This window comes from Periplaneta americana, chromosome 3 (genome assembly GCF_040183065.1).
Source record: "Periplaneta americana isolate PAMFEO1 chromosome 3, P.americana_PAMFEO1_priV1, whole genome shotgun sequence".
NCBI lineage: Eukaryota > Metazoa > Arthropoda > Insecta > Blattodea > Blattidae > Periplaneta > Periplaneta americana.
Genome location: NC_091119.1, coordinates 78,845,488 through 78,857,975, shown reverse-complemented (window position 1 = coordinate 78,857,975; position 12,488 = coordinate 78,845,488). Strand labels below are relative to the sequence as shown.

At 33.8% G+C, this 12,488-nt stretch overlaps 1 long non-coding RNA gene across 1 annotated transcript; it reads right to left on the bottom strand.

Moving 5' to 3' along the window:
- Positions 1-6,066: 6,066 nt before the first annotated feature.
- LOC138696195 (uncharacterized) lies at positions 6,067-10,220 on the bottom strand. Its single transcript, XR_011331278.1, has 3 exons — positions 9,820-10,220; positions 9,361-9,568; positions 6,067-9,102 (listed from the first exon to the last, which is right to left on the bottom strand). It is a non-coding gene; the product is annotated as an uncharacterized lncRNA (long non-coding RNA).
- Positions 10,221-12,488: the final 2,268 nt, after the last annotated feature.

The window sequence follows — 12,488 nt, the reverse complement described above, 5'->3', positions numbered from 1 at the left end:
GCAGTAGTAGTAGTAGTAGTAGTAGTAGTAGTAGTAGTAGTAGTAGTAGTAGTAGCAGCAACAACAGCAGCAGTAGTAGCATAAGAAAATGTTTAATTAATTCGTAACTAAGATAAGAATTACTTTCAATCAGTTATATTAAAAATGTTGTAACTTATGCAGTTTCTGTAGCTTTAAATTCGGTGAATAATTATTCATGTATGCACTGAAAAAAGAACTGTTTGAAGAAAATGAATGATATGAAGTAGATGGAGGACAATAGTAATGTATATGGTAATATCATAGTTTGAAAGGTAAAAACTATTTTCGAAATGCGTTGAACACACTGAATGATTCATTGTAGGGTAGAAAATTTCTCTGCGGATTGCACCTATCCACATTCGGTTAAGAGAATCTTTACTCAGAGGGAAACTTGTAGCATAAAGAGTCACATGACAAGTATAATAATTTGTCTTCTATAACATAATATGGAGAAAAATCGTCTTAGAAATGAAGGATTAACTAATCAGTGAAATATAACATTCCTTCCTACTTTATCTTTACATCCGTGTGCCTTACTGCAATTAAAAGCAGCGCAAGAAAGAACTGTGCTTATTCAGCTCTAACAAACAAATGGCCGCCCGCCGGTGTTCAATTTAGGAGCATAACACTAGCGCCAGTGAGCGGTCTAGTGGTTATTTAGTAAGTAGCGTCGACTTGTGGACGAATTTTTTTTTTTTTTCTTTTCATTGATTGATTTTTCATAAGTACCAGGACGAAATTGACACTTTCCTTTTAAAAGAAGTGTAGGAGATCATATGACAAGTTAGAAATTAAAATATTTCAAGGCACCGTAACTCTACCAATAGCAGAGTGAGCATGTTGATAATGTCATGTAAAAGGAACCGGTATATTTTTACTTATTAGTGGGTTTGGATGTTTATGGAGGGATGTTAGAAATTTTGTACGAAGAGTTTTGATATACGCTGAGAAGTACAGTATGCCAAGATCGTCGTACAGTTGGCTGTTTCGAATGAGATAGTCCGCTCCAGTGATGGTTCGGCAGATGGCTCGTTGAAGTCCGTCCAGTCGTTGAAGATGTCGCGGATTTGCTTGAGCCCATATTTCACAACAGAATGTCATGTAGGATCGAATTAGAACTTTGTACAACATGGTTTTAACATTTAAAGATGTATAGCTCTTGAAAAATGAGTAAAGAAGCATATATCGTTGGAAGGCCTTCTCATGAATATGTAAGACATGATGTTTGAAAGTAAGTCTCTTATCAAGAAAAACTCCAAGATACTTGACGGTAGTTGTGAAAGGTATATTTTCATTTTGAATGGTTAAGGGTTGTGATTGCCGCGGAAATCTTCTTGTGAAAACAACTGCTTGCGACTTGGAGCCATTTATCTTAAGGCGCCATTTTGTGGACCATTGGGTAATAATATTTAAGGCTTCCTGCATTTGTAGACAAGCAAAATGAATGTTTATATGCTTCGTATAAATAACAGTATCATCAGCGTATAGTGTAAGTTTACATTTTGGATGAATTGGTATATCACGGACATATGCACAGTATAGTGTTGGGATTAAAACTGATCCTTGAGGAACTCCTGCTGTTATGACGTGAGCGTTTGAGAGACAGCTTCCGTTTTGAACACGAAAAGTTCTATCTGAAAGGTAGCTGGCGATAAGTTGAATATAATTTATAGGAATGTTAAGTTTGTGAAGTTTATATAATAAACCAGTGTGCCAGACAGTATCAAAAGCTTGCTGAATGTCGATAAATGTAGCTACTGTATGTTGTCCAAGTTGAAATCCTCTTTGAATGGATGTTGTTAATCTGTGAAGTGCTTCTCTGGGACTATGGTGGGGTTTAAATCCAAACTGTTCATGGTGGATGACATCTGGTGCAGTTAAATATGGCTTTAGTCGTGCCAGAATGAGACGTTCAAAAATTTTTCCAAGGAAGTTGGTTAGGCTGATTGGTCTATAACTTTGGGGTAATGTTGGATCTTTTCCCGGTTTAACAATTGGTATAATATGTGCTGTTTCCCATGCTGTTGGAAAATAATTATGATGTAGACATGAGTTGAATATCTTCGTTAAATGTGTTATTGCTCTTTTTGGTAATTTCTTCAGTATGGCTGGTGTGATTTTATCCGGACCAGGTGTCTTCTTCGGTGCTAGATTTCGAATTATGATCTTGATTTCTTGTGGTCGTACGTGAGGTGCATTTCCCGGTTCAGGGGGATGTAATATGGACTGTACATGTTGCGATATTGTTGTTGAAAAGTCTTGTAGTGAAGAGTGATGATGGGAGGAGAATCGGTTTTGAAAGGAGTTTGCAAGAGCTTCAAGCCTATCAATGGGATCATAATTAAATGTACCACTTGAGTCTTTAATAGGTGTTGAATTTTTTGTGATAGATTTTCCTAACATTCGTTTTGTAAACGACCAAAAGGTTTTTCCTGTAGGCTTTATGTTTTCCACTGTGTCGGCAAACTTATTGATTTTGTAAAGTTCATATTTTCTTCGGATAGCACGTTGATACCGATAAAAAGCTCTTTTTGCTTGAGGATCCGCATAAAGTTGCCACCGTTTTCGAGCTTGGTTTTTGGCTTTAAGAAGATATTTTAGTTCATTTTTACCATAAGCGTTGTTATCTGATTTCTCAAAAGTCAATGTGGAGGACATTTCATCGAATGTGTCTATGATAGTGTCTGAAAATATTATAGCAGTTTCTATTTCTGAAGTTTTTAAAGTCGGTAGGGTACCTGGGATGATTTGGTGCAAGCGTTTTGTGAAGCCATTCCAATCTGTAACTTTTTCTGTAGAAGGTTGATCTGATATCATATGGAAAGGGGCCTTGAAGGTCAGAAGTACTGGAATATGGTCGGAGTCAAGAGCGTTTAAGCAGATTTGTTGAACCGGGGAATATTTTGTGTTACATAAACAAATATCAAGTACATCTGGATGATGAGTGGTTATCCAGGGAAATCTTGTAGGTGCTTTTGGTCTTGTAATTGAGTAATGAAATTTATTGGAATGTAATAATAAAGTTTCACCTTTCGGAGTATTCAGTCTAGAATTCCATGATTTATGTTTTGCATTGAGATCACCACAGAAAATGAAATGTTTGTTATGTGTGATAAGCAGGGTCAGGTCGTTTTCATTGAGTTGAGCGTATGGCGGGTAATAAACAGATGCTATGAGTATTTCTGTTCCTTCAAGCTGGATGAATACACCAGTGGCTTCAAGATTCTGAAAAATCGGTAGAATGGCTGTTCGATATGGTATGGAATTTTTAATGAGTATAGCAGTTCCTCCTCCAGGTCGGTTGTTTCTATCTGTACGGATAACAGTATAGCTGCGTACACGAAATTTTATAGTGGGTTTTAGATGAGTTTCACTAATACATGCGAGGTCAATATCATAATTAAAGAGCAAGGCTTGTAGTTCGTAAGTCTGGTGGATTATTCCATTGGCATTGAAATTTAAGATGTTTAGTCCTCTGTGTTTGGAAAGCATTTAGGGGTCATTTATAGATTGTTGTAAATTGAAAAGATTAATGAAACCTTCAATGAATATTATGACCTTGGATATTGAGTCATTTGCATTTTGGATTTTATGAAGTGTTGTGCGGACAAGCTGAATTGTACGTTGAATGTTCAGTGAGCATAAGATATTAACAATATCTTTGAAGGAGTCTGATATTGATTCAGATGATGTTGATGTAGCACTTTGAGAATTAAATGTTGACTGGAAAGCTTTGGTGTTGCCAGTATTAGCAAGTAGAGGAAAGTCACTGTGTTTCCATGTTGGTGGTGTAGAACGTTCTTCGGAAAGAATTCTCCTGTTCCTCATCTTCTCTTGAAGTTCCGCTTTCTTCTTTAGTTGAATTGGGCATTGGCTGTAGCTGGCAGTATGAGCACCGTCACAATTTGCACATTTAGGGTTATGTACAGGGCCTTTCAGAGGACAATCGGCGAATAAGTGATTATTTCCGCATTTAACACATCGAGTAGGCAAATTACATCGACGTGAAGTGTGACCAAAACCCTGACACTTATGACATTGTGTAATATGCGGACGAGGTCTATATGACTCAATTTTTATGATATGATTGTTAATATCTTGCAATTGGTATATGGTTCGGGAGTGTTCATTATTTGGAAGTGTAATTATCCAGATGGGGATGGGACGTCGTGTCGGTATGCCATCAGTGTCGTAGCAAGGAACAGTAATTTGACGAATGTGTTCTATTTGGAAATCTAAGAGTTCAAGTTCTGTTTTGAGAGTAGCAGATTCTACAAAAGCTGGAAGTCCTTTCAGTACTACTTGTAGTAATTTAGTTTCCCGAGGTTCGTGAGAATAAAACTGAAGGTTTTCAGTTTGCAAGATATTATATAACTTGTCATAGTCAGCGCGGCAACTAGTTAAATATTTCATTCCTTCAGCAGAGTATGTGATTTTCAGTGGCTGGCTAAGTAGTGACTGCAGTTTTTTATTATTTGCAAAGAAATTTCCGGCTGGGATATTCTTCACAATAATTGGCGGCATTCGAGTTGATTTGGGTCTAGGAAAATCTGTGTTGTTGTTATCTTTTTGGTTTCCTACTTGAGGATTATTTTGGTTTTGTGGTGATATGTCGGTGTCCATTTCATGGACAAGAGGATCAAAAACATTTTGTAGTTTGATATCCGGATGAATTAATGTTTCATGAGATAATGTTGTTTGTGTATCGGAAACTGAAGAATTCGGTTTGGCTTTGTCCGTATTTAGTTTCTGTTTCTTAACGACATGATCTCTTACTTTACTTTTACTTGAAGTTGCGTTTTCCGCGGGATTAATTTGTTTGCTAGTTGAGTTGGGTACGCGAGTAGGATCACATAATGTAGTCATTGTAGATGTAGGGGTACTACTACTTGTTACAGATGTTGTGGTTGTTGTCGTATTTGAAGTCACTATGTTAAATACACCAGGTTGATTTTCGATTAGACACCAGTCTTCAGTATTTTGAGTCATTTTAACAGGCACCACGCTTGGCTCCGAGAGCCAAGCTAAAGTAATTACTACACAATCACTCGATTTTGTTCGCGCACGTAACACAAAATGATGAAGAAATAAAGTTATAACTTAAACAAACACCACACAATGTCGTTAAACTGTTAGATAATAATATAATTCCACTAAATATAACTTGAAAAAACTACGCAACTACGTAAACACAAATCAGGGCGGAGCACTGTTCGATAAGATGCTTCTCCGATCAGCACTCGATGCGAATCGGGTGCTCACAGTTGTGGACGAAAAATCTGCCAAGTGTAAACGGTGATGCTACATATAGCCGACAGAAAGCGCTTGATGTTGCGCGATAAATATAGTGAGGATTACGTAAGTTCAGTTCCCAAACAGCAAATATTTCCGTCTTGTCAGTGTTGCCAACTGTTACCAGATATCACCGCATGTAGTAAAATCACGATCCTATGTACTGAATGACTTCTTTACTCACCGTACTTTACCTTTATGTTGGAAGGTTATTCTGAATAGTTTCAATAATTTGTAATATATTTTCGTAGGCGAACTATTTGAGAAATGGAGGAAATGAATCGCATGAGAAGTGTATTGCTATGTTCTATTCTTTTATTCCTTTACATTATTAGTATTAGCATTAATAGGTTACTAGACGTAACTATACAACAAAGTATAGTATAATAATATTCAAGAATCAGATCTGTTCCAAGACCAATTAAATTATTGTCACTTCACTTCAAAGATTCCAGCGTACATATACTGTACTTCCTAAAGGTAGATAAATTAATAACCAATTGACTTTTGGTTGGAATTCGAATGAACTTCTGATTATCTTTTGAAATTAGTAAGGAAATGGATAATACAAATAGGCTAAAACTGAAATAATAATAAATCAACTTACAAAAACAATTTTGGTCCTTAAAAGCCATACGTAATTTCACTTCTAGATACCTTTTTAAAGATTTAATTTGTTTGTAAATTGCTTAGTAATTTTACACTTACTATTTCTGCAACTCCACGTCTGTCATTGAAAAAATGTATGATACATAACTGTGAAGTCTCTTTTTGGCTCTTGTGTCCTAAATTTAAATAAGAAAAAACAAATGATTCAAGAAATGTGAGCTGGTGAAAATTAAGTACTCAATTAATAAAATAATTACTACCAAAAGAGTATTTTATTAATTCTATACAAAAGATGGATTACACAGAATAGATGGCCAGAAATCATAGATTTATACACAACATACAGCATGAAACGATCATCCAAAAATGCTTTTTGTACACAATAACATCTTTCAAACGAAGTGAAATAGCCAATAAGTTCAATCAATATTACGCTAATAAGTAATAACTATAATTAATAATTATCTACAAGCTGTAAAAGGGAATAAAATAGTATATTGTTGAAATTAGGGGGTTATGGTTTATTACGTGTATTTATAATTTTAATTACTTTATCTACATTTAATTATATTTTAATTTCTATTAGATTAGTTGGTGGTGTGGTTGTTAGTTTTATCTGTGTACGTCAGACTATTAAGGAAAAACTGAAAGAAATATTAAATTTACAATCTACTTTATATAACAATATTTAATCAAGAACTGAATATTACTATTAATTTAATAACATAAGACCCAAAACATCTCCAAGTCCAGACAATACACATGCTGATTTTCTTAAACATGTTGCCAAACAAGCAAACTCACTACTTTTATCTTGTAATCTCATCTAAAATACAATATCTGTCTGGAGAAAATCTATCATAACATCAATTTTGAAAAGCAATTATTCAACTAATATCTTTTCGAGTTATCGACAGATACCTCTTACCAGTATGACAGCCAAAATTATGGAAGAGATGATTTCATAGATTGAATTGGTTCCTGGAATCTAGTAACTAACTTTCATCTTATTGAGTTGACTTTAGAAAATTACATTCAACAAATGGACAGATTTTAAATTTTAGTCAAGATATTAAAGATATTTTAAACAGAAAACAAAACACCTTAGCAATTTTAATTTATTTTCAAGGATCATATGGCTCTGTAGATATAAATCACTTAAGAAATTGCAAACTTAGGGTGTCCATGATAAAGTGTTACACTGGGTCAGTGACTTGATTATTTGATTCATTGTCACAAATATGTAAATAGAGACAGATTCATCTGGGCTTCCCACATTGTTGTTTTCAGGAATACATTTTCCAATATTAATGTCGATGGTCTAACTAAAGAGATAGATCTTATGATAATCTCATCATTTGCAGATAATATGGTTGTCTAGAACAAAAAATCACAGTCCACAAATATTAATAAACTGAGCCAAAATCCCAACAGACTTTTTGATTCTACTTGGAGAACTCAAACTTGCTCAATTAAGAGAAACTTTACTAATAAAACACAATCCCAAGTTATTTGAAAATGAATAGTATATAAGTTAACTTTAACAGATGATGTTAAGAAATGTGATACTTCTCCAGACATTTTAAAAATCATTAGGAACGATAAATGATCTGGTCAGTGAGTGACTACATACAGTATTTTTTATAGATGGATCCTGTTTACCAAGCTATAGATGTAGTGGTGTTGTAGTACAATACCAGTATATTCCCTTTTACAGGGAATTATATTCAAACACTTGTTTGGCCCATTTTAACAGTGACAATGCCTTTTAGTTCTTTTAAACGTTCTGGTTATTGTATTGTGTTTGTGTTTAGTGAAATATTTTAGATAAGGGCGCAAATAGCCATAGTAGCTGACGCGCCCTTTTTAAATGCCACTAACTAACTAACTTCAAACACTGACAAATTTTGATAGTGAAAATTTAGATACACTTTTAAGCTTACAAAATCTCCAGTATCAACTTCATAAATCTGAGAAGGCTGTCATACTATCAGATTCAAAATCAGATATTCTTGCTACAGTATTGGACGTAACAGCAAGAAATCTCAATATTTTATAGTGTTTTAAAATTTTAAGCAAAATGGTCGAATTACATCGACGACTGGTACTTCAGTGGCTCCCTGAACTTCATGGAGTGGGAGGTAATGATGTAGCTGAAAGGTAGCAAAATTACTGTAAGGTTATCTATACTTGCATCTTACCACACTGTTAAAAGAATAACAAGATCAGAACATGACAATGTGGTAACAAAAATGGGAAAGATTCTAAAGCAAATGAAAAATTGCAATAGGCCATCCGGCATTCGCTCCACGATGGAGGAAAATCCTCAGAAGAAACTAACTAATCAGACCAAATGGGGGATCCAACCTACCCTCGAGTGCAGCTCTGAATTTGCAGGCCGGGTCTACCAACTAAGCTACATTGGTGGCTCTACTAAAAATATGAAGTACATGGCACTCAGATTATTAAATTGACAAATCTAAACAATTATTCATTAGTTAAGCTATAAAATATAATACATAGCAAGCAAGTTAATTCAATTTAAAAGTATAAACAATTCAATCAGCTGAAATATACAGAAATTGATAATGCATTTCATGCAAATTACTTCAAATTACAAGCATAAACAATTCATCGCTTGTGGTATACAGCCTACTATTTAATTAACAGCACATACAATTCATCAGTTAAGCTATAGGCCTACAGTCTACTATTCAATTTACAGCATATATAATTCATCAATTAAGCAAAACAAAAATATAGTACAATACATAGTAAAAATAATACACCTAATTTAATAACTGAACTTCTATGAAAATCTACAGTGGCAGTACTCATATTATCACAGGCTATGATTGTCTCAAATATTTACAAAGAACTGATATTTCAGAATCTCCCATGTGCCATTTCTCAAATCTCAATGAAGATATGGATCATTGTCTTGACTGTCCAACTTTACACAACTTTCAATCATCCGGTTAAATATTGGAGTGCAAGATAACAAATGACATCAACTGCTGAACACTGGATATCAATCAACCAACAACTTCACTACATTAAGGGGGAAAAAAGCTGAAAGAATTAATTGTATATAGACACAACACATAAGACAAGGCCGCTTCGGAACAGTAATTGGCAAGGCTCTGTTGTCTTAGGATTGTTATGTAGATTCAATTTCACCTGAAAGAAAAAAGTAGCATCTATAAGTATGCCTAATCATGAGAAATAAGAGAAACAGTTGCAATAGTAGTAGTAGTAGTAGTAGTAATAATAATAATAATAATAATAATAATAATAATAATAATAATAATAATAATAATAATAATAATGACTGTAAAGTATGGAAATTAATATTGCAATGTAATATCAAAAGGTGATATCACACCATCAACTCTTATCATTTAGTACAACAAATCTATTATATTCAGTTGCAATCACCAGTAGCTGTTCTTTCCTCCATTTTGTTGTTGGCTGATTTTCCACAAGTCTGCTATGATATGCAGCACTATCCATGACAATAACGCATTGCCCTAATGTTCTCAGGTCAACAACTGTGTTTGCACCCACTTCTCAACTACAGGGCCATTCATAGCACTATGGTAGTCCTGACTTTTCTTTCAATTGCATAAAAAAATTAAATCAGCACCTGTAATAAAAATTATACCTGGGCATATAATTACGTCACATGAATTCCCAGCATTTAAATAAAGAAAATAAAACAAATTTATTCTTTTATTGCAATTACAGCACATAACAGAACATAACATGACATGAGATCCCCTTTGGTGAAAGGCTTTCCCATGTTTTTATTTAGTCACCAATTTTTATATTTTTGTACCCTGATTTAAAAAATTACTCTTGCCAAATTTATGTAAAATATAAATCAATATAACTTACCGAGTATAAATCCACCTTTCGTTCCGGCATCTAATCTTCCACCCTCATTTGTTGGTCTATGAATAACACCATTCATGTCACTGGAAACGTCACCTGGTTTATTCCATGACTAAGTGGGTGATCCTACTTAAAAAAACAGAGAGAGAAAAGCAATTCACATTGAAACTCTAAGAGACACTAAAATTTTAAACACAGGAAAACCGTTCAAGAATTTTATAACTAACCTCTAGTTATAATATGAAACTATTAATTGCAAAACATGTTGTTCCCACCTGAATTCATTACTAGTAGCCTATTCTAATTGCAATTTCATATTCCACATAAGTGTTAACCTATTTGTTAGTAAAAAATTCAATCACTCAATGTCTCACAATACATTGAAATTTACCATTCATAAAAATCCAAGTCTCATCGAAGAATACTATGGGTTTAGGATTCTCACGCTCCACATTTCTTATATACTCTCTCAAAAACGAATAACATCACTTTCTCGTACATGTGTATAAGGATCCCCTTTGCTCCATAGAAATGTCATCTCTTTCAAAACTTTTTTCACTGATCATAAGGATCCTCTAAATAAATATGTTTCATAATTATTATTCATATGTTCCAGAACTTTTGCTGCTGTTAGTATTTTCCCTGTAACAATAAATGAAAATTATGCCATAATTTTATACATATGACTAATATCAGAATTACATTCCATAAATCAACACAATAATTCCTGTAACTTCCCTACCTTTATGTAACTTGTCATAAATAAATCTCGCAATTGCATCTTTCGTAAAATCATCAGCTATCAGTCACTGGATGTTTACATAGTCTATGTTTTCCTGGTGTCACAAGTGGGGTCCCCTTCTGTGAATTTATCACTTTTCTAGCAGTAGTAAAGCCAAGCTGCAATAACAAACAATAACATAAGACTTTTAAAAATTGTTATATCATAAAATTCATGCATGATACCAGCTATATGAATAGAAAATGATCAACATGTTAGGTTGGTCTATGATAGGTTTAAGTAGGCTAATGTTTAGGTAATTCTCCAGAAAAGCTACATCAAAGAAGGTATAATTTTATTTTGTTTAATTGATTTCTGTGATATTTACATAGCGATGAACACGTGGTTTTAGTTCACAGCCACAAATACTTTCAGCACAAAACTCCTTTGACACTTACCTGTATATTCTAATGCACTGTAGTAGTCCCTCCCTCAAACTTGTTACTAATTACCAATATAACATGCGAGAGGTCCAGGACGAAAAGAAATGGTTAGTTTCCCAGTAGTGCGTCCTCGTCCTCTCGAGTGTTATATCTTAACAAGTACTTTGGATGGGGTAGCTTTTCTGAAGAAACACCATATTTAATATTACTTAGACCACTCATGAATAAATTATTCAGCCAGAGTCAACGTTCCTATGCTTTATAGAGTATGTTATATAGTTATTATATAAAACTGAATTATTTTTAAGCACCATAACAGGCCAACATTCATGTAATATTTGCTGGAATATCAAGTTAATAATTACAATATGACTTGTATTTTCTTCGGCCGATGTGGCATGTAAATTGTGATCTGAACGGTTAATTTAATACCAAAAGAGAAAACTGGAAATTTACTTTCGTGCTGTTTGATTATTTGTTCGTCTAATTTGTAAATGTATTTAAGCTGTCACCTACTGCAGTATTACAGTATCTTAAATGTATTTAGTTTGGCAATATGAAAATCACTGACTTGATTAAACATCTAGGCCTAACCTAAAAATTTGTTTTGTTTGACCACAATCATGAAATTATTAGTACAAACTCCTAAAACTGAATACCACTTTGAAATGTATGCTTAAGAATACTTACTCCTAATAATTTTGCTATTCTGGTTGTAATTGCTGTCTCCGTTAGCATAATTCCTTCTTCATCATCTTCTTTCTTCAACTCATTATACATGTGAACTACAGATTTCTGAAGCGTACTCTGAATGCCACACATTTTCTTCCTTGGACGAGTCACTGCCACACTATTTCATTTTTTTTTACATTGTAATAAAAATCTTAACACGAAAGAAATTAATTAAAATGTGAAATAATATTTCTATCGATTACCCACGTGCATTATCACGCTCAAGTATATTATATTTATTCGTACTTATCTGACTATTCTTGAATTTATAACCGCAACGCAACACATAAAATAACTATTATGTATTAATATTAATACTAATATTAATTAATTATTAATAAGTTCGAATTTCACTATCTTCCAGTAACCGACTCAGAAACCTAGTGCTATTACATTTTCAATAACGCCAGTACTGACGCCGCTTAAATAGAGTACGACAGTAACACCAACATAACAGTTACAAAAACACTACCAGTTGTAGTATTTGTCCAACGAGTTAGATACTATAGAGAGGCTAAAGACCTCTGATAAGCGCTCCCTGCGGAGGCCAACAGTACTATGGATCGTTCCCTAAAAAACATGGCGGTCTATAGTACCGCCGGCCTCCGCAAGGAGTGCTTATCAAAGGTACACTGCAAGGAGTTGGTACATGTATTATATTTTTCAAATACATCGATATTTAATTTTAACATTTCGCTATAGGTTTTGCAAAAAGCTGATTTATAAATGAAAAGGTAATAATTAAGACTTTAAAATTTCCAAAAATGTCCCATTCC